This window comes from Tursiops truncatus, chromosome 14, assembly GCF_011762595.2.
Source record: "Tursiops truncatus isolate mTurTru1 chromosome 14, mTurTru1.mat.Y, whole genome shotgun sequence".
NCBI lineage: Eukaryota > Metazoa > Chordata > Mammalia > Artiodactyla > Delphinidae > Tursiops > Tursiops truncatus.
In genome coordinates this window covers 60,987,500-61,013,760 of record NC_047047.1, presented here as the reverse complement: position 1 = coordinate 61,013,760, position 26,261 = coordinate 60,987,500, and positions in this window count along the sequence as shown.

The following is a 26,261-nucleotide window of genomic DNA, read 5'->3' as shown; positions in this document are numbered from 1 at the left end:
ATATTTGATTCATTCAGCACTCTAAAAATATCAAGATTCTGAGTGCCACAAGTTGCTTTCCCTGGCTTAGTTTTGCATTGGAACTGTCGTATAATTACACAAATACATTATAAATTGAAATACAACAAAATCTAAAAATAAAATTAAACATAAAATGCTCTTGTAGCACGGACTGGTTGAGGCACTATTTAGGCATCAGTAACCCCCAGTGGGTAATTAGGTTCATATGCTTAAAACATTTGTAATAACAGAAATTCCCATAGGACCCTTGCAATTATTTAGAAGCTGTCATTCCATGCTAAGATTGTGGTTACACCTCAGAATGCTTACTTTAATTAACAAATAAAATTTGTTTCTAGATACTGTTTCTTGATGAGGAAATTATAGTGGGCTTAATTGTTATTATGCTATTTGTTGTAACAGATTATCTAATGCAGAAAGCAGCAGACTTGCACTGATATCTAAGACAGAGTTCAGCTATACAAGGCAAATTGGGCCATGCACAGCATTTGCAGAGCTTCAATTAGCTAATCAGTGGATTGAAAATGTACAATGCTAGTCCCCATGGGGAAGAAATGTCACACCCAAATAAATTCTTCAAAGAACACTATATGTAAAACACTATATTCTTTGTAAAAGGTGCAAGGCTAAATCAGACATAATTCTTGTCTTTTGCAGATGATTCCCAGGCAATACAGAGATAGTCATATATAAATAAATAACTGTGTCAGGTAGAAAGAAATTTGTGCTATCATGGAGGATTAGCAAAATGATGTAGAGAGAGTTAAAGTTGACTTGATCCAAGAATAGCATTTGACTTGAACCATTAGTGGAATCTGGAAGTATTGAAACATATAGCCATTGAGAAGACTAAAGGAAAATCCTCTGGCTTTTTAGTATGTATAAAATGAGACGAGGCTGGAAAATTAGCTAAATGTTAGAGGGCATTTAAGACCAGTCAAAATAGTTTAGATTTTATTCTACAGGCAATAAGTAGATGTTGAAGAGTCTTAACAAAATGAGTGTTGTTATCTACCTTATATATATTTTTAGGAAGAAAAGGAGAGTGGGCATGTCAGTAACTAACTGCAGAGACAATTGCAATAGAGCTGAATAAAGATGATTAGGGCCTGGGGCAGCTATGGTGAATATAACGGGGCAGAGAAGAGACATATTAAACTCAATAGAGTAGGATGTGATGAATTACTGAATGTAGAACAAGACAAAAAGGAAGTGCTAAAAGTATTTTTAAATGTACTAGCATAGGTATCTGGTAAGCCATTGGTCAAACTGGGAACCCAGAGGAAGATCAACTTGGGGGACAAAATGACTGGATTCCAACTGCGCCTTGTTGAAATTAAGGAATCTAAAATTAGATTCAGAAGGAAAAGTAGATCCCACCTGATGCTCATAGGAGAGAGATGCAGAGAAGGCAGAGAGGTGGAACCGATTTGCAGAAGAGATTAAGTCATGAAAATAAATGATCTCAAGAATAAAATGTCTGGCTTCCGGGAAGATGGCGGAGGAGTGAGATGCAGGGATCACCTTCCTCCCCACAGATACACCAGAAATACATCTACACGTGGAACAACTCCTACAGAACACCTACTGAATGCTGGCAGAAGACCTCAAACTTCCCAAAAGGCAAGAAACCCCCCACGTACCTAGGTAGGGCAAAAGAAAAAAGAAAAAACAGAGACAAAAGGATAGGGACGGGACCTGCACCACTGAGAGGGAGCTGTGAAGGAGGAAAGCTTTCCACACACTAGGAAGCCCCTTCGCGGGCGGGACTGCGGGAGGCGGAGGGGGAAGCTTTGGAGCCACTGAGGAGAGCGCAGCAACAGGGGTGCAGAGGGCAAAGCCGGGAGATTCCCGCACAGAGGATCAGGGCCGACCGGCACTCACCAGCCCGAGAGGCTTGTCTGCTCCCCCGCCAGGGCGGGCGGGGCTAGAAGTTGAGGCTCGGGCTTCGGTTGGAGGCAGGGAGAGGACTGGGGTTGGCGGCGTGAACACAGCCTGCAGGGGTTAGTGCACCACGGCTAGCCGGGAAGGAGTCCGGGGAAAAGTCTGGGCCTGCCGAAGAGGCAAGAGACTTTTTCTTACCTCTTTGTTTCCTGGTGCGCGAGGGGAGGGCTTCTTAAGAGCGCTGCTTAAAGGAGCTCCAGAGACCGGCGCGAGCCGCGGCTAACAGCGCGGACCCCAGAGACGGGCAGGAGACGCTAGGGCTGCTGCTGCCGCCACCAAGAAGCCTGTGTGCGAGCACAGGTCACTATCCACACGCCACTGCCAGGGTCCCGGGATCCAGAGACAACTTCCCCGGGAGAACGCACGGCACGCCTCAGGCTCGTGCAACGTCACGCAGGCCTCTGACGCAGCAGGCACGTACCGCACTCCGTGCCCCTCCCCCCCCCCCCTCCCCCCCCCCCCCCCCCCGGGGCCTGAGTGAGCCAGCACCGCACTCCGTGCCCCTCCCTCCCCCCAGGCCTGAGTGAGCCAGAGCCGCCGAATCAGCGGCTCCTTTAACCCCGTCCTGGCTGAGCGAAGAACAGACGCCCTCCGGCGACCTATACGCAGAGGCGGGGCCAAATCCAAAGCTGAGCCCCTGGGAGCTATGAGAACAAAGAAGAGAAAGGGATATCTCTATCCGTCCGTTTTTTTGTTGTTGTTTTAAAAAAAATTTTTTTCTCTTAAAAATTATTTTTTATTTTAATAACTTTATATTTTATCTTACTTTATTTTATTTTACTATATCTCCTTTCTTTTTTTCCTTCTTTCCCTCCTTCCTTCCTTCCACCCTCCCTCCCTCCTTTCTTTCCTTCTCTCTTTCTGCTTCTACTAATTTTTTCTTTCTTCTTTTTCTCCCTTTTACTCTGAGACGTGTGGATGAAAGGCTCTTGGTGTAGCAGCCAGGAGTCAGTGCTGTGCCTCTGAGGAGGGAGAGCCAACTTCAGGAAACTGGTCAACAAGAGACCTCCCAGCTCCACATAATAACAAACGGCGAAAATCTCCCAGAGATCTCCATCTCAACACCAGCACCCAGCTTCACTCAACGACCAGCAAGCTACAGTGCTGGACATCCTATGCCAAACAACTAGCAAGACAGGAACACAACCCCACCCATTAGCAGAGAGGCTGCCTACAATCATAATAAGTCCACAGACACCCCAAAACACACCACCAGACCTGGACCTGCCCACCAGAAAGACAAGATCCAGCCTCATCCACCACAACACAGGCACTAGTCCCCTCCACCAGGAAGCCTACACAACCCACTGAACCAACCTTAGCCACTGGGGACAGACACCAAAAACAACAGGAACTACGAACCTGCAGCCTGCAAAAAGGAAACCCGAAACACAGTAAGATAAGAAAAATGAGAAGACAGAAAAACACACAGCAGATGAAGGAGCAAGATAAAAACCCACCAGACCTAACAAATGTAGAGGAAATAGGCAGTCTACCTGAAAAAGAATTCAGAATAATGATAGTAAAGATGATCCAAAATCTTGGAAATACAATAGAAAAAATGCAGGAAACATTTAACAAGGGTCTAGAAGAACTAAAGATGAAACAAATGACGATGAACACCACAATAAATGAAATTAAAAATACTCTAGATGGCATCAATAGCAGAATAACTGAGGCAGAAGAACGGATAAGTGACCTGGAAGATAAAATAGTGGAAATAACTACTGCAGGCAGAATAAGGAAAAAAAGAATGAAAAGAACTGAGGACAGTCTCAGAGACCTCTGGGACAACATTAAACCCAACAACATTTGAATTATAGGGGTTCCAGAAGAAGAGGAGAAAAAGAAAGGGACTGAGAAAATATTTGAAGAGATTATAGTTGAAAACTTCCCTAATATGGGAAAGGAAATAGTTAATCAAGTCCAGGAAGCACAGAGAGTGCTATACAGGATAAATCCAAGGAGAAATATGCCAAGACATATATTAATCAAACTGTCAAAATTAAATACAAAGAAAACATATTAAAAGCAGCAAGGGAAAAACAACAAATAACACACAAGGGAATCCCCATAAGGTTAACAGCTGATCTCTCAGCAGAAACCCTACAAGCCAGAAGGGAGTGGCAGGACATACTGAAAGTGATGAAGGAGAAAAACCTGCAGCCAAGACTACTCTACCCAGCAAGGATCTCATTCAGATTTGATGGAGAAATTAAAACCTTTACAGACAAGCAAAAGCTGAGAGAGTTCAGCACCACCAAACCAGCTTTACAACAACTGCTAAAGGAACTTCTCTAGGCAAGAAACACAAGAGAAGGAAAAGACCTACAATAACGAACCCAAAACAATTAAGAAAATGGAAATAGGAACATACATATCGATAATTACCTTAAATGTAAATGGACTAAATGCTCCCACCAAAAGACACAGATGGGCTGAATGGATACAAAAACAAGACCCATATATTTGCTGTCTACAAGAGACCCAGTTCAGACCCTATAGAGACACATACAGACTGAAAGTGAGGGGATGGAAGAAGATATTTCATGCAAATGGAAACCAAAAGAAAGCTGGAGTAGCAATTCTCATATCAGACAAAATAGACTTTAAAATAAAGACTATTAGAAGAGACAAAAAAGGACACTACATAATGATCAAGGGATCAATTGAAGAAGAAGCTATAACAATTGTAAATATTTATGCACCCAACATAGGAGCACCTCAATACATAAGGCAAATACTAACAGCCATAAAACGGGAAATCGACAGTAACACATTCATAGTAGGGGACTTTAACACCCCACTTTCACCAATGGACAGATCAGCCAAAATGAAAATAAATAAGGAGACACAAGCTTTAAATGATACATTAAACAAGATGGACTTAATTGATATTTATAGGACATTCCATCCAAAAGCAACAGAATACACATTTTTCTCAAGTGCTCATGGAACATTCTCCAGGATAGATCATATCTTGGGTCATAAATCAAGCCTTGGTAAATTTAAGAAAATTGAAATTGTATCAAGTATCTTTTACGACCACAACGCTATGAGACTAGATATCAATTACAGGAAAAGATCTGTAAAAAATACAAACACATGGAGGCTAAACAATAACTACTTAATAACGAAGTGATCACTGAAGAAATCAAAGAGGAAATAAAAAAATACCTACAAACAAATAACAATGGAGACACGACGACCCAAAATCTATGGGATGCAGCAAAATAAGTTCTAAGAGACAAGTTTACAGCAATACATTCCTACCTTATGAAACAGGAAACATCTCGAATAAACAACCTAACCTTGCACCTAAAGCAATTAGAGAAAGAAGAACAAAAAAACCCCAAAGCTAGCAGAAGGAAAGAAATCATAAAAATCAGATCAGAAATAAATGAAAAAGAAATGAAGGAAATGACAGCAAAGATCCATAAAACTAAAAGCTGGTTCTTTGAGAAGATAAACAAAATTGATAAACCATTAGCCAGACTCATCAACAAAAAAAGGGAGAAGACTCAAATCAATAGAATTAGAAATGAAAAAGGAGAAGTAACAACTAACACTGCAGAAATACAAAAGATTGTGAGAGATTACTACAAGCAACTATTTGCGAATAAAATGGACAACCTGGAAGAAATGGACAAATTCTTAGAAATGCACAACCTGCCAAGACTAAATCAGGAATAGAAAATATGAACAGACCAATCACAAGCACTGAAATTGAAACTGTGATTAAAAACCTTCCAACAAACAAAAGCCCAGGACCAGATGGCTTCACAGGCGAATTCTATCAAACATTTAGAGAAGAGCTAACACCTATCCTTCTCAAACTCTTCCAAAATATAGCAGAGGGAGGAACACTCCCAAACTCCTTCTACGAGGCCACCATCACCCTGATACCAAAACCAGACAACGATGTGACAAAGAAAGAAAACTACAGGCCAATATCACTGATGAACATAGATGCAAAAATCCTCAACAAAATACTAGCAAACAGAATCCAACAGCACATTAAACGGTTCATACACCATGATCAAGTGGGGTTTATTCTAGGAATGCAAGGATTCTTCAATATAAGCAAATCAATCAACATGATACATCATATTAACAAATTGAAGGAGAAAAACCATATGATCATCTCAATAGATGCAGAGAAAGCTTTCGACCAAATTCAACACCCATTTATGATAAAAACCCTGCAGAAAGTAGGCATAGAGGGAACTTTCCTCAACATAATAAAGGCTATATATGACAAATCCACAGCCAACATCGTCCTCAATGGTGAAAAATTGAAAGCGTTTCCACTAAGATCAGGAACAAGACAGGGTTGCCCACTCTCACCACTCTTATTCAACATAGTTTTGGAAGTTTTAGCCACAGCAATCAGAGAAGAACAGGTCATAAATAAATCCAAATTGGAAAAGAAGAAGTAAAGCTGTCACTGTTTGCAGATGACATGATACTATACATAGAGAATCCTAAAGATGCTACCAGAAAACTACTAGAGCTAATCAATGAATCTGGTAAAGTAGCAGGATACAAAATTAATGCACAGAAATCTCTTGCATTCCTATATACTAAGGATGAAAAATCTGAAAGTGAAATCAAGAAAACACTCCCTAGAACAAAATATCTAGGAATAAACCTACCTAAGGAGACAAAAGACCTGTATGCAGAAAATTATAAGACACTGACGAAAGAAATTAAAAATGATACAAATTGATGGAGAGATATACCATGTTCTTGGATTGGAAGATTCAACATTGTGAAAATGACTCTACTACCCAAAGCAATCTACAGATTCAATGCAATCCCTATCAAACTACCACTGGCATTTTTCACAAAACTGGAACAAAAACGTTCACAATTTATATGAAAACACAAAAGACCCCAAATAGCCAAAGCAATCTTGAGAACGAAAAACGGAGCTGGAGGAACCAGGCTCCGTGACTTCAGACTATACTACAAAGCTACAGTAATCAAGACATTATGGTACTGGCACAAAAACAGAAATATAGATCAATGGAACAGGATAGAAAGCCCAGAGATAAACCCACGCACATATGGTCACCTTATCTTTGATAAAGGAGGCAGGAATGTATAGTGGAGAAAGGACAGCCTCTTCAATAAGTGGTGCTGGGAAAACTGGACAGCTGCATGTAAAAGTATGAGCTTAGATCACTCCCTAACACCATACACAAAAATAAGCTCAAAATGGATTAAAGACCTAAATGTCAGGCCAGAAACTATCAAACTCTTAGAGGAAAACATAGGCAGAACACTCTATGACATAAATCACAGCAAGATCCTTTTTGACCCACCTCCTAGAGAAATGGAAATAAAACCAAAAATAAACAAATGAGGACCTAATGAAACTTCAAAGCTTTTGCACAGCAATGGAAACCATAAACAAGACCAAAAGACAACCTTCAGAATGGGAGAAAATATTTGCAAATGAAGCAACTGACAAAGGATTAATCTCCAAAATTTATAAGCAGCTCATGCAGCTTAGTAACAAAAAAACAAACAACCCATTCCAAAAATGGGCAGAAAACCTAAACAGACATTTCTCCAAAGAAGATATACAGATTGCCAACAAACACATGAAAGAATGCTCAACATCATTAATCATCAGAGAAATGCAAATCAAAACTACAATGAGATATCATCTCACACCAGTCAGAATGGCCATCATCAAAAAATCTAGATACAATAAATGCTGGAGAGGGTGTGGAGAAAAGGGAACCCTCTTGCACTGCTGGTGGGAATGTAAATTGATACAGCCACTGTGGAGAACAGTATGGGGGTTCCTTAAGAAACTACAAATAGAACTACCATATGACCCAGCAATACCACTACTGGGCATATACCCTGAGAAAGCCATAATTCAAAAAGAGTCATGTACCAAAATGTTCATTGTAGCTCTATTTACAATAGCCCGGAGATGGAAACAACCTAAGTGTCCATGATCGGATGAATGGATAAAGAAGATGTGGCACATATATACAATGGAATATTACTCAGCCATAAAAAGAAACGAAATTGAGCTATTTGTAATGAGTTGGATAGACCTAGAGTCTGTCATACAGAGTGAAGTAAGTCAGAAAGAGAAAGACAAATACCGTATGCTAACACATATATATGGAATTTAAGAAAAAAAATGTCATGAAGAACCTAGGGGTAAGACAGGAATAAAGACACAGACCTACTAGAGAATGGACTTGAGGCTATGGGGAGGGGGAAGGGTAAGCTGTGACAAAGCGAGAGAGAGGCATGGACATATATACACTACCAAACGTAAGGCAGATAGCTAGTGGGAAGCAGCCGCATAGCACAGGGAGATCAGCTCGGTGCTTTGTGACCGCCTGGAGTGGTGGGATAGGGAGGGTGAGAGGGAGGGAGACGCAAGAGGGAAGAGATATGGGAACATATGTATAACTGATTCACTTTTTTATAAAGCAGAGACTAACACACCATCGTAAAGCAATTATACTCCAATAAAGATGTAAAAAAAAAAAAAAGAATAAAATGTCTTTCTAAATTGCCTTCATTTAAGAGTTTAATCAAGATAGAGTCACGAATATGAACTGTAGAAGAAATGATACAAGGTGTGATCTTTTTAATTCAAAGAAGATAATAAAATCACTTTTTTTCCATTAAATTCATATTATTTCACCTACATTAATACGCATTTCCTAGATCTGATAGGGAAAAAGTAGGTGACCATATAGTTAATCCCACTAGGTGATTGTAAGTAAAGACAAAATATGGGAGACTCCTGTAAGTTAACGATCAGTGAAGAAAGCAGGTTTGCTTAACCACAAAACAAGCTGGCTTGGTTAGCAACAAAACCGTGCAACAGAAGCATGAGAAATGCCCCAATACAATGAAACAATGGTGGCATGAGCCCCACATCCTGCCCAGTGAGCCCAGTAAGTTAATGATTCCTAGGATATGCTCCTCTGGGCACATCAAAAACAAAAATATAAGGAAAGGGTGACACTATATTGCAACCTGAAGTGATTTGTCATTTTTAGCATATGTTACCACCTTTTTGTTCATTTCCATTGCGCCATGACAGTCCTGGCTTGACCATGTAGGGACAACGCCCCCGCCTGACGTGGAGGAGGAGCTGATGATGGAAGTATGACATCTACTCAAGAATGAGGAAGAAGGTGGTCTTTTCCTCTGATTATAAAAGTGTAGCTCACTAAGTTCTGGGGGTGTGGCACCCTCTTGCCTGCCTGCTTGCAAGCCTTGGAAGAATCCTGTTCTAATAAATCACTTCTTATCTATCACTTTGCCTCTCGCTGAATTCTTTCTGCATTGAGACATAAAGAACCAGAGGTCTTTGGAGCCCCCTGAAACGCCACCTAGCCGTTTCAGATCCTGGGTATAGAGTAGTAATAGGACACACAAAAAAAATCCCTGCCTTAATGGAGATTACTTCCTCCTTCGATGAAATATAGAAGAGATGAAATTTATAACCCTCAAACCAAAGGAAGGTAGAAAGAATCTGATGATCTACTCATTTTTTGTACTTAGTAGGATATTTTTCTACTTTCTATATTTCTATATTTTTTGTACTTAGTGATATTTTTCCTCCTTCGTCATAGCTGTGCATTCACTTGTCAGGCAATCCCATCTCCCAATTCTATCTCTAATAAGCATCCTAGGAAGGTTTACACATGGAGTATGTAGACCTCAGCTGCAGAGAGTATTCAGTAACATTCCTCAATAGATGCTCAGTCTATGATAAAAGAAAGTGGGGAAGCCAAGGTTGCGGACAGACATTGTGCCCATTCTGCACAAATCCAAAGGCCAGCTCTCCTTGGAGTTTTCCAAGGAGTTTTCTCGTTTAGTCAAAAAAAACAAAAACAAAAACAACTGAACTGTTGTCTTAACTTCCAGTCATTTCCTAAAACTGATAAACCACATTTCAGCAAACATGAAAGCACAAAACAGAAATATTTAGAAATAATTGCTTATTTGTAAGCTACTAGTATAATGTAAGGGAAATATTTAAAATGTGTTTAATTTCATACCTGATTTACATCCAGTAACTACTTAGAGAACACATTCTACTATATTAAAAAATCCATGAAATTTATGGAAGCATCAAATGTTTTCATTTTGAATTTGGTTAGAATAACATTATTTCTAGAAATAATCTTGTGTTTCATTACTTAGAAGTCAAATAATGCTGTCTTAACTACTCTGCTGGAATTTTAAGAGTGGGAAAAAAGTGCTGGGAATTATTTGGTTATTATCATTTTGCTTTGGTTGCTGAATTGGGTGTGGTTTACTAAAAGAGGGGATTAGAGTAAGAATAGAAAAGACAAAAAAAGATTAACATAAGTTACTGCTTGATGAAAGACTAATGAATATTTGAAAATATCATTTATAATTTATTTCAACTTGGATTTAAGCAATTCATTGGAAATAGTGAGACGTTAATCCGATACATATCTTATATATTTGAAACAAGTTATTTCATTCCTTCACCAAATATTTATTGAGTGTCCAGTAGGTTTCTGGTACATACTGAATACTCATGTAGTGAGACATGGTACCAGATTTCAAGGAAAGTTAAGTGTAAGGGAACAGACAGGCAAGCCAACAACTACAAATTATTCCAGAGAAGTGGAGGTGAGGAACCAGGAGCCTCAGGTGCACAAGGGAAAGCACTGTAATCAAGAGAGGCAAAAAAAAAAAAAGTATAAAAAGATATTTCCTTAGACTATTATTGTTCAGTTACTAACTCTGTGTAGTATTAGCTAAATGTTATCTAAGATCCATTGCAGTTCTCAAAATCTAAGAAGTCTAAGATAATTGCAATACATTATTTTTAAAAAAAACAACTTAACTTTAAAAGAAATCAGACAAAGCAGAGCAATTATTATTTTTTTCACAGTATTATACAATTAGCCTTTCATGAGTAATTAAATATTTCATTTTTTAGCATGAGAATTATTCAGGGGGAAATTTCTGAAATCTGCTTGTGGTAAATGCTGGCTGAAAAGATAATGAATTAATAGGAGACACAATAAAATTAAGAGATTCATTGTGCCATTGGCAAGACACATTGTGGTTACAGATTTTTATATTGTGATCTGGTTAGGAAATATTGTACTTTTTTTTCCTAGTTAATATATTGTTTTCTTTGAGAATATTTTCATTTTCCTTAGACCATATTTTGAAGAGAATTAAAGACAAATAACTATTTTGAAATATGACATCCTAAGAAGGATAAAGTTCATTTTATTTTTACCCCATTGACTACTATAAGAGCAAACACAATACAACTGGACAGAAAGAATGAGAGTCAAGTCATCTCTGTTCAAACTCATCATAATTTTGAAGGACAAGCAATATAGGGGCTTTTGTTTTAGTCCCTGTGAATTACAGAGACAAGTAGAATTAGGGTCGCTTCCCTAAAAAGCAGATAATCACTTGAGAGAAGAAGATAAGTGTAGAAGTTACTGATACAAGACAATATATGATTACCGAAAGACACTGTCGGGAAGGTTTAACCATGTAACACGGAAAATTTGCTGGTGAATAAGGCATTCTGGACAGACCTTAAAAGATGGGTGGAGTTTTGTCAGAGATAATGAGAAGAGAGAAGAATTGGAAAGAGCTAGAGCAGAAGGAGCTGTGTGTGTGTCATGAGCTATTATTTATGGATGCATTATCAAGTAATTGTTTTGAAATGAATAATGAAACATGGAATTATAACTTGAGATAAGTCTAGAAATTTAGGTTAGTAAAGGAAAGATTATTGATAATGTAGATTCTAGTATTCCCTTTTCTTCTGACTTTTGAAGATAAGCAGATTATCATTGGTGGCATCTATGTTCCCTTCCAGTTTTATCAGTGTTCTTCTGAAGTGTAGTAATTGGACTTTGGTTTCTACACTTCCCAGTTTTTTGTCCCATTGCCTGATATATATATATATATATGGGTTACTGCAAGGAGTTATAGGGGAACTAGGAACCATGGGGCTATTTTATTCACAACACCATAGTCACCTTGGTCCCAGAAATTTAGCGACTGGAATATGTCAGAATGTCAAGGATGACAGGAAAAGTTGTTTATTGTTCTTCAGGGTATATTAACAACTCTAATGACCCAGTTTTTTTTTTTTTTTTCTTTCAATCTTTTCAGAAGAGGGTGTATTTTCCTCTTGTTATCTTTTCTGTGTGGATCTCACTTCAGTATTTCCTGATTTCATTTTTTACCATCTATGATGGTACACCACTATTGGGAGATCTTACATCAGATCACCTCTGGATAGCTGAACTTTTTTTTATTAACAGTGAATCCATGATTGCATGGATTCAATGAATCCATTAAGTGCATACTGCAATTAATCCTACCCTGTGCCCATCTAGTTACAAAATACATCTGATTGTCTGCGAAAATAAAACTGTTGACAAAAACTTTCACACAAGAACTAGCAATCACAGTGGGAGTCTGGTGAGTGACTCCAGTGATGAGTGGAGAAGATGCTCAAGCCCTTACCTGTGACACTGACTCTGGGCAAATCACTTCTCACTTCTAATCTTCAGTTTTGTTAGCTGCCTTGTGTGAATCATGGTGCCTTTCTCTTCCAGTCAGATTCAGGGAAATCTCATCCAGTTTTTCTCAAAGATGTGTAAAATGGTTGAAATCTTCCTTGGGGATTAACACCATATAAAGACAGCAGTGTGTAGTTGTTTGATGAGGAAATGGGGCAAAGTTATCTCATCCTAGTCTGCCCATCGACTAGCTATTGGACTTTCAACAAATCACTTTACGTTTCTCTTTCCCCATCTGTAAAATGAGTACGTTTTACAGATGTACTTAATATGTTCCTTAATATCTTGCCTATCTCTGATGTTCCTTAATATCTTGCCTATCTCTAAAACTATGATTTTAAATGTATATTAGTAATCATTTTTTTAAAATACTTAAACATCTAATGATCTCTCTGCTCCTGAAATTCTTCAGGTATCAGACACATATTTTTGATATGTGCAATAAGGAAACGTTTCATGGCCACATGACTGAAATAATCGCGTTATTCTGATAATCAAATGAAGACATAAATCCACCTACTTGCAAGTAAACTAGGATGGGGATGTTCTGCAAGAATTTAAAAATAGGCTGACTTTAATCTCACAGATTGGAGGTTCTGAATGTGACTGAAAACGCAATGATACTGAACTCTGTCTGCCTCATCCTCAAAGCTGACAATCTTAAAATGTTCTAAAACATGCTGGTTTTACTCTGCTCTCTTAACAGAAAACTTTTGCAATTAAAAATCATTCGCTTATAACTGATAAAAAGATTTGAGTGGCCATAGAATTTTCAGTGTGCCTCAAGGTGCTATTTATGATAAGGCTAACTTGGAATGTGCTTTAGGAGACTATCTTTATATTAGGTCTTATGGGTGAGTGCACCGTGTCCCTATGATTTATGGTAACTCAGCTCTGCCTGGAGAGAACATGGGTCTTCTGAGGAGCTGCAGTCTTATTTTGGAGAATCAGTTTGGGGTTGCTAATTAGAAATTGTCAAAATGTGTTGTTTCAGTCCCATGAGAACTTACCAGGCTTACTTTATCAAACCAGCAGTAAATAGGATAACACCTCTGATTCATTCACACCTGCTCATAATTTTCCAACTAGGTTTTAACTTGACTGAAGATGTAGTTTGACTATGAGTGATGTTCTTGGTCAAAGTGTCCATCAGGGTAATTATAGATGGTTGAATAAATTCATTATAAAAATATCAGATGGTGTTAAACCTGAGACAACTCATTCATCAAGTATTTGAAACTTACTAAATCTCTGAACAACTTATACTTTAGTACAAGGGTCTGTAAAGGGCCAGAATAAAAAGAAATATTTTTGTTTTCTTGGGCTATATGGTTTCTGTCACAACTATTCAATTCTTTATTATTGGCCTGAAACAAGCATAGACAATATGTAAAGAGTTGGTGTGGTTTTGTAACAATAAAACATTAATTTGAAAAATAGGCCGTAGGCCAGATTGGGCTCATGGGCTGTAGTTTGCTCTAGTAGTTTGCCTTTACTATAGATACTAAGAGTCACATATGACATGCATATAAATCAAATAAAGAAGAAAAGCTAAGACAGGCATAGAAAATAAGAAGACAATATAAATGAGAAATGTTATAGGAATTCAGAAGTGCAAGATTTCTGTGGATGGAAGAGATTCCTGAGATGATATAATTTACAGAAAATGGTGCAAACTGTAAATACAATTTCTATTTCTATAAATTTCCTTTACCTGATTTCATGATGAGTACCTTGACCATGATCCTGTTAGTTTCTTTCTTTCTTTTTTTTTTTTTTTGTGGTACGCGGGCCTCTCACTGTTGTGGCCTCTCCCATTGCGGAGCACAGGCTCCAGACGTGCAGGTTCAGTGGCCGTGGCTCACGGGCCCAGCCGCTCCGCGGCATGTGGGACCTTCCCGGACCGGGGCACAAACCCGTGTCCCCTGCATCGGCAGGCGGACTCTCAACCACTGCGCCACCAGGGAAGCCCCTGTTAGTTTCTTTTATAATTCTTTATTTTTGCTGCATTATACTGTAGTATAATTTATGTGTGGTCTGGAATGGGAGTAACTATTTGATGGCTATATTAGATAGTTCTCTGTATTAGGATCAATCATGAAATCATAAAAAAATGACTCTTACATAAAACGCTTTTCACAGATCCATCATAAACTAAATTGATAAGTCTATTATACTCAAAAAATGGCAAGTTAAAATGGCTCAACTTGGGAAATAGGGATGAATAGATTCCTAATCCATTTATTTACTGCTTTCAGCTCTGGAAAGGATTTCATCACATTCTGTCTCAACACACAGGTGTAATTCACAGTTGAATGAAAACAACTATCATGTTGTGGAAAAGAATACCTTTCTCAGCAACTGAGTCACTTGCATCAAGTATTTGTCTGCCTACTAAGCCCAGTTATTCGTATCTACCACATTGAAATCATATTTTACTGTCAAAATAATAGGTTAAAACGCTTCAAGAAATCAATTATATTACTGAACTATTCCATTGGAGCAATGCATTAGAAATTATATAAATACTCTTTACTGGCACTATTTATGCCTTTAAGAAAATTTTATCCCATCCATTATTTACAATGCTTATCTGAGTGCCTTGCCTGCTTGTTATTGGCTTGTTTTGCTTTGGAAAAGCAAAGTCTTTTGCTTACTGCCAATTTCTCCAAAGAGTACACTGAAAACGATGACTGCTCTATGGCTGTGATTTGACTGTACTTAGAATTTGCACTATTTTCTTTAATACAGAACCAAGATGAGATATTTTGTTATCTTCCAACTGTTTTCTGTGGTTAAAGCAGTGCATACACAGGCACTCAGGTGCAAACCTTTATTCATGTCACAGCACCCTTCTTTGCATCTCTGCTCCATCAGCCTTTATTCCAATAAAACTGTGTATAGCTACATAAAGGCTTCAAATAATAAATGTATACTCATATGTGCCAAGAATAGATTCATACACTGCAGTTTTAGCAAAATTTAAATATCTGCAATTCTGTACACAAGATAGTACTTGCATTTCCCATTTAAAGCACTTAATATTTGATGGTCAAAAATGTCATTTGATTAAGGATTATGACAATAGTTCATTTTGTTTCTCTGCAAGGACAACAACTTTGTTGTTATTTCATAAACTACTGTGCAAGCAATTGACTAATTTTTGTCATAAAGAAAACAACTTCAAATGATGCCTTCATAGATTCGTTATCTTCTCTACTTTTAGTGACTGTATATATCAAAATCATCCTGGACAGGATTATTCTACACTTGTTCGGGAAAATCTATTGACACAATGGAGAGCTTACTATGCTTTATTTGAAAATGTCAGGAAAATAATCTATGGCTTCAAGGCTTTGGCCAAATTTTTAACAGACAAGACAGTGGTAACTAGGGGCACAATGGTTGCCTTTACCAACAAAAGTCTAATTTTCAGAAATCTGTATTGTATTTCTCATTCACTTTCTGTTTTGGACATCTGTATAAAGCCACGCCACTTGGAGATTTACAGTTTTGAACACACAGAGATGATGTTCTATTATCAGATTAATAGAATTTGTTAGCTTTTATCATGCTTTTGCTATTTTTGTGCTCTGAAGTATTATTTTTGAGTACCAGAGCTCTATTACAATTCAGGATATAAGATAAGAAAAACAACAAAAGTGCCAATTTAGGAAACAAATACAATAGTACTTAAAAGATGGGAAAATACTTTGGTTGAGATAAGGAGCAACCTGTAAACTGAAAGTTATGTAAAAGAAACTGCCCAAGTGGTCCTTGATAAAAACAAGTGCTGTTTTTAAGCTTATGATGGTATTTTGGTGAAAATCTGACTCTTACATATAATAAAATTTGTGAAATAATTGTGGACAAATTACTTCATCATTTTTTCCTCCAAAACAACAAGGTGCTTATAGATCTCTTATAAAAATATGTTTATTATTCATCTTATTATTATTTATTATATATCTATTTTTATTTTATATTTCATTGTATGTAAAATATATTTTTTATATTTTATAATACATATAATATTATAGATATAAATATAAAATATTGAAAGTCTACCAGTAGCCCACAAAACACACTGTGGAAATTCCTGCCTTACAGCCTTCATCAAATCCCAAAACCTAAAAGATTTCAGAAGCTCAAACTACTCATGTCTCTTGCCTATAGCAAAACTTCCACTCTCTTGACTAACCAGGTGGAAGGCAGATGGAAGTCCTTAATATTCCCTCTTTCAGGCTCTCAAAGGAGAAAAAGGAAAGAAAAAGAAAACCAGTATATTGACTAAAATCATAACCTGAGACAGGTGGAAATGCACAAGGCCTGGAGGCACAAGGTTATACAGTGAGGAAGTTTAAGTCCACTTTTCTACCCTGTGTCTGGTCTCCTTGCACTTCCTACTGTCCTCTGAAGTCACTTTCATTTCAGCTGGGCAGGGCTTTGGGAAAGAAAGGAAAGGTTTGAATAGTAAATAACAATGCTCACATTTCTCCCTGGGTAACACTCTCATTGTTTTCTCATATAATTTGGACAATTCTACAGTGAGCATTAACCACAGAACTTCTAACAAAAAATTTAGCAAAATTGTAATGAAATAATTAAGTGGCAAGGATCAGTCCCTGTCTCATCAGCTGAAATTAGACACTTTCCCTGTCTGGTCCATGGTGTGAGAGCTGACTGTTCTTGCCAGTGCATACTGAGAAGGAATGCTGACTTTGATAATCAAGGTAAGTTTGATTAAATGATTTCACTCAGTTACAATTTCTTCAATCAAACAATGCATAATACATAGATTATATTTTGCCAAGAAGAATCCTTAAATTGACAAATTGCAATAAATTCTAAGATTCATGATTTGTATTTGTCCATTCACTGTGAATACCCTTGATTGAATTTCAATATTTTTATAAAGCCTCACTGTGCTTCCAACAGTAAAAAGGCCAAAATATTTAATTTTAATTCTAAACTGAATAAATAAACTATAACAGGCAGTTTGTTTATTTTGAAAAGGATTTTGTTTTAAAGCTAACTTGAAACAATAAAATTAGTAATGTATCTGAACAACATATGTAGTTTATGCTATATTATTGAATTTGCAGATGGACAATTGGTTTAAATTGACAATTAGATCTAAATTGCATGATGGATGTTCTGTTATATAAAGTCCTTGACTCTCAAGTACTATTTGTATGTGTAAGAAATATAGCTTCCCATAGTTGAATATCATAACTAGAAGATTGAATATCTCCTTCCTTGTGCATTCTTAACCCCCTACATTAAAATTCTATCTATAGGAGACAGATATAATGTTATCTTTCCATGAAGATATATCTACAACAGCATATCTACCTGCAAACTGTGAACTTTTAAATTTCCATAATACTCATCATCATTTAATCAGTGCTTATTCTGCTCCAAGTACCGTGCTAAGGATTTACATGGGTCGTTCCAAATTCTTAACCAGCCTAGTAAAATGGTCACCATTAATACTCCACAGGTAAAGGTACTGAGTCAGAGAAAGGAAAAATAACATGTCCAAATTCACACAGAAAACAAGCATCTAAGATTATTCTTTAAATCAGTGTTTGTCTGATTTCAAAGTGTCAGGTTGTGTCACACATATTGACATGTGCCACGTGGGCACTTGTATTGTGGTATAATTGTTTCTACATGTATTTTATCTCCCCTATTGGACTAAGTTCTAGAAAGCTTTAAGTAAGTTTTCTTTGTCTCCCTCAGATCTAGCCATGTGAATTACCTGGAGAGCTAGTTAAAAATGCAGATTCTGATTCAGTAAATCTGAGGTTGGCCCTGATAATCTGCATTTCTAACAAGCTCCTAGGTGATGCAGATGTTTCTTATTCCTGGGAAACATGTTGAGCTGCAAAGCCTTACAGACTTAGTAACACAGATATTCACATAAATATTCACTCAATATATGTATTTGGATGCAAGAATGTACAACTTCATGAATGAACAAATAGCTTTCTCAGAGTTAACTAGGCAAATTCCCAACATGTGAGTAACTAAGAAAATTTCCATGGGCAACTGACTACAAGTACTTCTTATCTTGGTGAAGGTGGGAAGTCACCAGAATACTCCCTCTGCACATTTGCAAAATGCCTAGGCAACCTCTGGGGTAGGCTTCCTACCAAATGTAAATTCTGCAATGTACCCTTCTGGGTCTTTGGTCAAATACCTTGTGCCTGTAATGTTACCCTTCTCTGTGCTCACCAGTGATCAACTCCTGCATTTTTTCTATACAAACTTCCTCTAATAAATACTTCCTAAACCTTCCTCAGATCACATAACTGTCATTCAATTTGCCAGGCACATACTTGCATCAGTTCTACTATTTTTTTTTAAATAAATATTTATTAAGTAGCTATTACGTGCCAGGCTTTATACCGGCTATTGATACTTGCTTCTATATCAATAAAAAGTTTCATTGCACTTATTTGATTATTGTCATTCTTATTTAGACTTTAAGCCTACTGAAGACAAAGATTATGACTCTATTATCTCTGTAACCCTTGTACTATTAGAGTGCCTTGGACACAAAAATTCACACTTACTAAATAAAGCATGAGTTAATTCTTCAAAATGCAGTTATCCCAGATATGACCTACCAAACATTTCAAGAAGAGTTAACACCTATCATTCTCAAACGATTCCAAAAAATTGCAGAGGAAGGAACTCTTCTGAACTAATTCTATGAGGCCAGCATCACCCTGATACCAAAACCAGACAAATATATCACAAAAAAAGAAAATTACAGGCCAATATCACTGATGAACATGAATGCAAAAATCCTCAACAAAATATTAGCAAACAGAATCCAACAATACATTGCAAGGCTCATATTCTACAAGGAATCAGAGTTTCTAAAGAAGAGAAATGAAGAGACTCTAATGAAATAATTTTCATTTTGATTGCACATTTATAGAGCTATATCTATTAGGAAGCCTTTGACTGCAAATAACAAGATGCCCAGCCAAAAGTGGCTTAGAAAATTAGGTAATTTATTATTTCAAATAATATTCCTAGAAGCAAATGTCAATCCCAGAGTTGGTTTCCATCAGCTCAGAAGTGTAATCCATGAGTCATGTTTCTATTGTTACATCAGCAACCCTCATCATGGCCATGACTCCTCTCTAATTGTCACAGGATGGTTGCTCCATGAGATATAAGAAACATGGCAACATCTGGGAAGATGAAAACAGGCATTTTTCTATGTTTCTTTTAGGAGAAAAACTTATTTTCAAGAAAAATCACAAGTGAACTTTCCTTATGATCCCATTTTCCAGAATGAGGTCAGTATAAAATAGGCTATGAAAACAAACAAAAGCAACAATCCTGAATTTGGGGCTCTACAGAGATAGACAGGTTCTAGCAGAAGATATGGTAGTGGGCCTGACCTAATGGAAGGCCACATATTTCAGAGCACATACAATTATTCATCTTGAGGGCTACCAAAACTCAAATATTGTCATCAGTAATGTTCAAGACATGTGTTAAACTTTAACCAACTCAAATGCAGACTTCTTTTTTCTGTTTTTTAAAAAAAAGATTCTTTTATTTTTTTTAATAGATCTTTATTGGAATATAATTGCTTCACAATACTGTGTTAGTTTCTGTTGTACACCAAAGTGAATCAGCCATATACATACATATGTCCCCATATATGCTCCCTCTTGAGCTTCCCTCCCATACTCTCTATCCCACCCCTCTAGGTCATCGCAAAGCACTGAGCTGATCTCCCTGTGCTATGCTGCTGCTTCCCACCAGCCAACTATTTTACATTCGGTAGTGTACATATGTCAATGCTACTCTCACTTCACCCCAGCTTCCCCCTCCCACTCCATGTCCTCAGGTCCATTCTCTATGTCTATGTCTTTATTCGTGCCCTGCAACAAGGTTCATCAGTACCATTTTTTTCTTTTAGATTCCATATATATGCATTAGCATACGATATTTGTTTTTCTCTTTCTGATTTACTTCACTCTGTATGACAGACTCTAGGTCCACCCACCGCACTACAAATAACTCAATTTCATTTCTTTTTATAGCTGAGAAATATTCCATTGTATATATGTGCCACATTTTCTTTATCCATTCATCTGTGAATGGACATTTAGGTTGGTTCCATGTCCTGGCTATTGTAAATAGTGCTGCAATGAACTTTGTGGTACATATCTCCTTTTTGAGTTATGGTTTTTCAGGGTATATGCTCAGTAGTGGAATTGCTGGGTCATATGGTAGTTGTATTTTTAGTTTTTTAAGGAACCTCCATACTATTTTCCATAGTGGTTGTATATCAATTTACATTCCCACCAACATGGCAGGAGGATTCCCTTTTCATCACACCCCTTCCAGCATTTATTGTTTCTGTATTTTTTGATAATGGCCATTCTGACCGGCGTGAGGTTATACCTCATTGTAGATTTGATTTGCATTTCTTTAATAATCAGTGATGTTGAGCATCTTTTCATGTGCCTCTTGGCCATCTGTATGTCTTCCGTGGTGAAATGTCTATTTAGGTCTTCTGCCCATTTTTAATTGGATTGTTTGTTTTTTTGATATTGAGCTCCATAAGCTGTTTGTATATTTTGGAGGTTAATCCTTTGTCCGCTGTTTCATTTGCAAATATTTTCTCCCATTCTGAGGGTTGTCTTTTCACCTTGTTTATGGTTTCCTTTGCTGTGCAAAAGCTTTAAAATTTCATTAGGCCCTATTTGTTTACTTTTGTTTTTATTTTCATTACTCTAGGAAGTGGGTCAAAAAAGATCTTGCTGTGGTTTATCTCAAAGAGTGTTTTTCCTATGTTTTCCTCTAAGAGTTTTATAGTGTCTGGCCTTCCTTACATTTAAGTCTTTAATCCATTTGGAGTTTAGTTTCTGTATGGTGTTAGGGAGTGTTCTAATTTCATTCTTTTACATGTAGCTGTCCAGTTTTCCCAGCACCACTTATTGAAGAAGCTGTCTTTTCTCCATTGTATGTTCTTGCCTTCTTTATGATAAATTTGGTGACCATATGTGTGTGGGTTTATCTCTGGGCGTTCTATCCTATACCATTGATCTATATTTCTGTTTTTGTGCCAGTACCATACTGTCTTGATAACTGTAGCTTTGTGATATAGTTTGAAGTTGGGGAGGCTGATTCCTCCAGCTCCATTTTTCTTTCTCAAGATTGCTTTAGCTATTTGGGCTCATTTGTGTCTCCATACAAATTTAAGATTCGTAATCTGACAGGGATTGCATTGAGTCTGTAGATTCCTTCGGGTAGTACAGTAATTTTCACAATATTGATTCTTCCAACCCAGGAACATGGTATATCTGTCCATCTGTTTGTGTCATCTTTGATTTCTTTCATCCATGTCTTATAGTTTTCTGAGTACAGGTCTTTTACCTCCTTAGGTAGATGTACTCCTAGGTATTTTATTCTTTTTGTTGCAGTGGTGAATGGGATTGTTTCCTTAATTTCTCTTTCTGATCTTTCCTTGTTGGTGTACAGGAATGCCAGAGATTTCTGTGCATTAATTTTCTATCCTGCAACCTTACCAAATTCATTGATTAGTTCAAGTAGTTTTCTGGTGGCATCTTTAGGATTTTCTATGTATAGTATGTCATCGGCAAACAGTGACAGTTTTACTTCTTGTTTTACAATTTGTATTACTTTTACTTCTTTTTCTTCTCTGCTTGCCGTGGCTAGGGTTTCCAAAACAATGTTGAATAATAGTGGTGAGAGTGAACATCCTCATCATCTTCCTGATTTTAGTAGAAATACTTTCAGGTTTTCACCATTGAGTATGATGTTCGCTGTGGGTTTGTCATATATGGCCTTTACTATATTGAGGTAGGTTCCCTCTATGCCCATTTCTGGGGAGTTTTTGTCATAAATGGGTGTTGAATTTTGTCAAAAACTTTTTCTGCATCTACTGAGATGATCATATAGCTTTTATTCCCTAATTTGTTAATGTGTTGTATCACATTGATTGATTTGTATATATTGAAGAATCCTTGCATCCCTAGGATAAATCCCACTTGATCATGGTGCATGATTCTTTTAATGTGCTGTTGGATTCTGTTTGCTAGTAATTTGTTGAGGATTTTTGCATCTATGTTCATCAGTGATATTGGTCTATAATTTTCATTTTTTGTGATAACTTTTTCTGGTTTTGGTATCGGGGTGATGGTGGCTTTGCAGAATGAATTTGGGAGTATTTTTCCCTCTGAAATTTTTTAGAAGAGTTTGAGAAGGATTAGTGTTAGCTTTTCTCTAAATGTTTGATAGAATTTGCCTGTGAAGCCATCTAGTCCTGGACTTTTGTTTGTTGGAAGATTTTTAATTACGGTTTCAATTTCATTACTTGTGATAGGTCTGTTTATTTTTTTGAATTCTTCCTGGTTCAGTCTTGGAAAATTGTACCTTTCCAACAATTTGTCCATTTTTTCACCGCTGTCCATTTTATTGGCCTATCATTGTGGTATTCTCTTATAATCCTTTGTATTTCTGCAGTGCCAGTTGTGATTTCTCCTTTTACATTTCTAATTTTATTGATTTGCATCCTATCCCTTTTTTTCTTCATGAATCTGACTAAGGGTTTATCAAGGCATAATACATCATGATCACATGAGTTTGTACCAGGGATGCAAAGTTGGTTCAACATTAGAAAATCAATCAATGAAATGTATCATATTAGCAGAGTAAAGAAAAAAAGAAAATATAGAATTATCTAAATAAATGTTGAAAAAGGATTTGACAAAATTCAATACCTATTTATGACCCAAAAAAACATCTAGAAAATAACAAATGGACATTCAAGAGAACCCTACAGATTGCATTTTACTTAGTGATAAAAATGTATGTTTTCTCTCTAAGATTTTAAGAAGGCAAGATTGTCTAATTTATTAAACATAGTATTGTAGGTCCTAACCAATACAATTGAAACTCATAAATGAACTCTGCAAAGTCACCACATCCAAGGTCAATACAAAAATCAACAGTGTTTTTATAGTTTAGTCACAAACAACTGGAAAATGACATTCAAAAATAATTTATTTTATAATACAATTATTATAAAAACATAAATTAAAATAAAATTATTAAGAAAACATAAATTACTTAGGAATACACTTAACAAGAGACTTGCAAAATCTCTACACAAAAACTAAGCAACTTTACTGAGAGAAAATAAAGATAACCTAAAAGAAAAAGAAAGATACACCTGCTAATAGATTGGAATACATTATAATGTTAGAAAGTTGTTTCATAAATTATTTTATTTGATGTGCTCCTCTTTTTACCCCATGCACTATGAGTGTTATCCTCCTCACCTATAGTGTCAACTACTACCACATTCTGAAAATTTCCATAACAAGACCTTTTACTAGACACTTTCTTCTGAGGTCCAGACTGTTTACCACATGGCCTAATGGATCTCTTCATAGCTGGTCAAGAAATTTTCTCTGAGGAGGTGAGATTTATATGTTATTTACTCTGCGATTGCTATTTTTGATGAAAGTTAGATCTAGTTAATCAGATGTCACAGGTGTTGACCTTAAACAAATAGACTGCCAGTTACTTCTCCAGCAAAAATGTGTTTATTTGGGATTGGCAAAGAATTGCAGGTTGGGGTCTGAAACCATGGCAAGCCATGTGCAAGTCCCATGCAACAAGGAGATAACTCTTTTAAAGAGGGGTAAAGGAGGTTGGGAAGGCTATAGTAAACAAAGAGTCCATTAGAGGAATTGAGAGTTGGAAATATAGTGGCTTTTCATTGGCTGAGGTCTTGCTAGGTAAGAAGAAGAAATCTTTCATCTTCCTGTTGGGTTTTACTCTTGTTGTAGGGCATGAGAGCTTCCCTTTCTGGCCTCTCAACTCTATTTTAATTGAAATTTCTATTTATTAATTTTTACATAGTATATACCTCAAAAGACTCTAAAATAAAAGAAATCGAAGAAATTTTGGTCAGTTTCTTGAAATTAAAAAATGACTCAGAATAAGCTGCTTGTGATAGGAAATGAACTTCATTCTTCTATGGTTTCTCTTTCACAGGTCATGAGTAACTTCAAAACTCCCCAAAACCGTTGCTATTTTTGTTGCTAATAATATTAAGATATTAATAATCAATTATATCTGGAAGACAATTCAGCAAAGTTGATTTATGTCTATATTATTTAGGATAAGTTGAGAAAGGAAGGAAGGGGGCAGGGCACAACTATTAAAAGAATGACACAGCCACTGAGGATATGACAAAACTAGTTAGAACCAACTAGGCCCAAGATGGTGGAAGATTCAACTTCCAGTAGACCTTGAGCCTCATTATATGCTCATTATAATATGTTAGCATCTAAATGACACACCTACAGGTGCCATGACAGTTCCAAGGCTGACCATAAAAGGCCAAAAGGCCAAAATCCAAAAGGATTTCCTAGCCATCCCTGCCCCTTCCCCAAAATAGTTGGAATAATCTTCCCACTTGTTAGCCTATGAAATTACTCAGCCCATAAAAACTAACCACCTCCACATCCCGGAGCCACTTTTGCCTTCTGAGCTGGACCACATTCTGCCTATGGAATGTGTATCTCTCAAAATACACATTTTGCACTCTCTTTTACTTCACTACGGCTCCCTCTTGAATTCCTTCCTGTGCAAAGCCAAGGACCCTCACTTGGCAGCCCATCCTAGGAACTCGCCAGAGACCTAGGACATGACAATTCTCTCTTGCCCCTTTCTCCTGCAACAAAATCACCAAGTTTCAAACTTGACTGAAGGTCAGTTTCAGTCCACAAGTTTTTGAAGCCAAAGCATGAGGTGAAGAAGCTAATACTATAGATCAATTTTTCTCCCACCTTCCCAGCCACCTAGCTTCAATAACTTTAATAGTTTAGTTAAAGAAGAAGTTTGGAAGACAGAAGCAAAAGACTAATTTTTCACTCACAGGAAAAACTATTATTTAGATGGAGGAGCTAAGATTTATTGGATAATAAGAAATAACACCATATGGGTGTTATAGAGAGTGTACCTTCAGGGCAGACACTGGGAGATTGAAACATTCTTAGGATAAACCTGCAGTAAAAAAGTATCTGCCTGAAAATTCATAACACATTAATTCAAATTAAGAGAATCAGAAAATTTGTTTAAAAATGATAAAACGCAGGAAAATGAACAACCAACAGCAAAGAGGGCTGATTTAATTCATCATATCATCCAATTTTTGTAAATTTTTAACATACAAATAATTATATGAACTAACTTGTAAAACATTTACTATAGCATTGAACTGGTTTGAGGCTGGGTTGAAAATAAAATGACCCTCTGTCCACATATTTTCCAGTGATCTCGAGTGCAAAATCTATCATGTGTTTGTTGTATAGTCCTCCCTTCGGCCAGATTATCTCTCTCAAGTGCCATGAGACTGAGGGAAATCTCTTGCCTTTTAGATTCTGCCTTCCAGACTCTTGTATTTCTCAATCTCTCAGAAAACTTCCCATGAGGTAAAATAGCCACGTGCTTGGGTGTACTCTTGATTTCAACCTATCATAATAGTTTCCTCATGAAGAGCTCTTCTGTGCTAAAGATTTGCGAGCTGTTACCATTGGGGGAAACTGAGTAAAAGATGCATGGGATCTCTCTGCATTACTTGTTACAACTACATATAAACTTACAATGATCTCACAGTAAAAAGGTTAATTTGAAAAA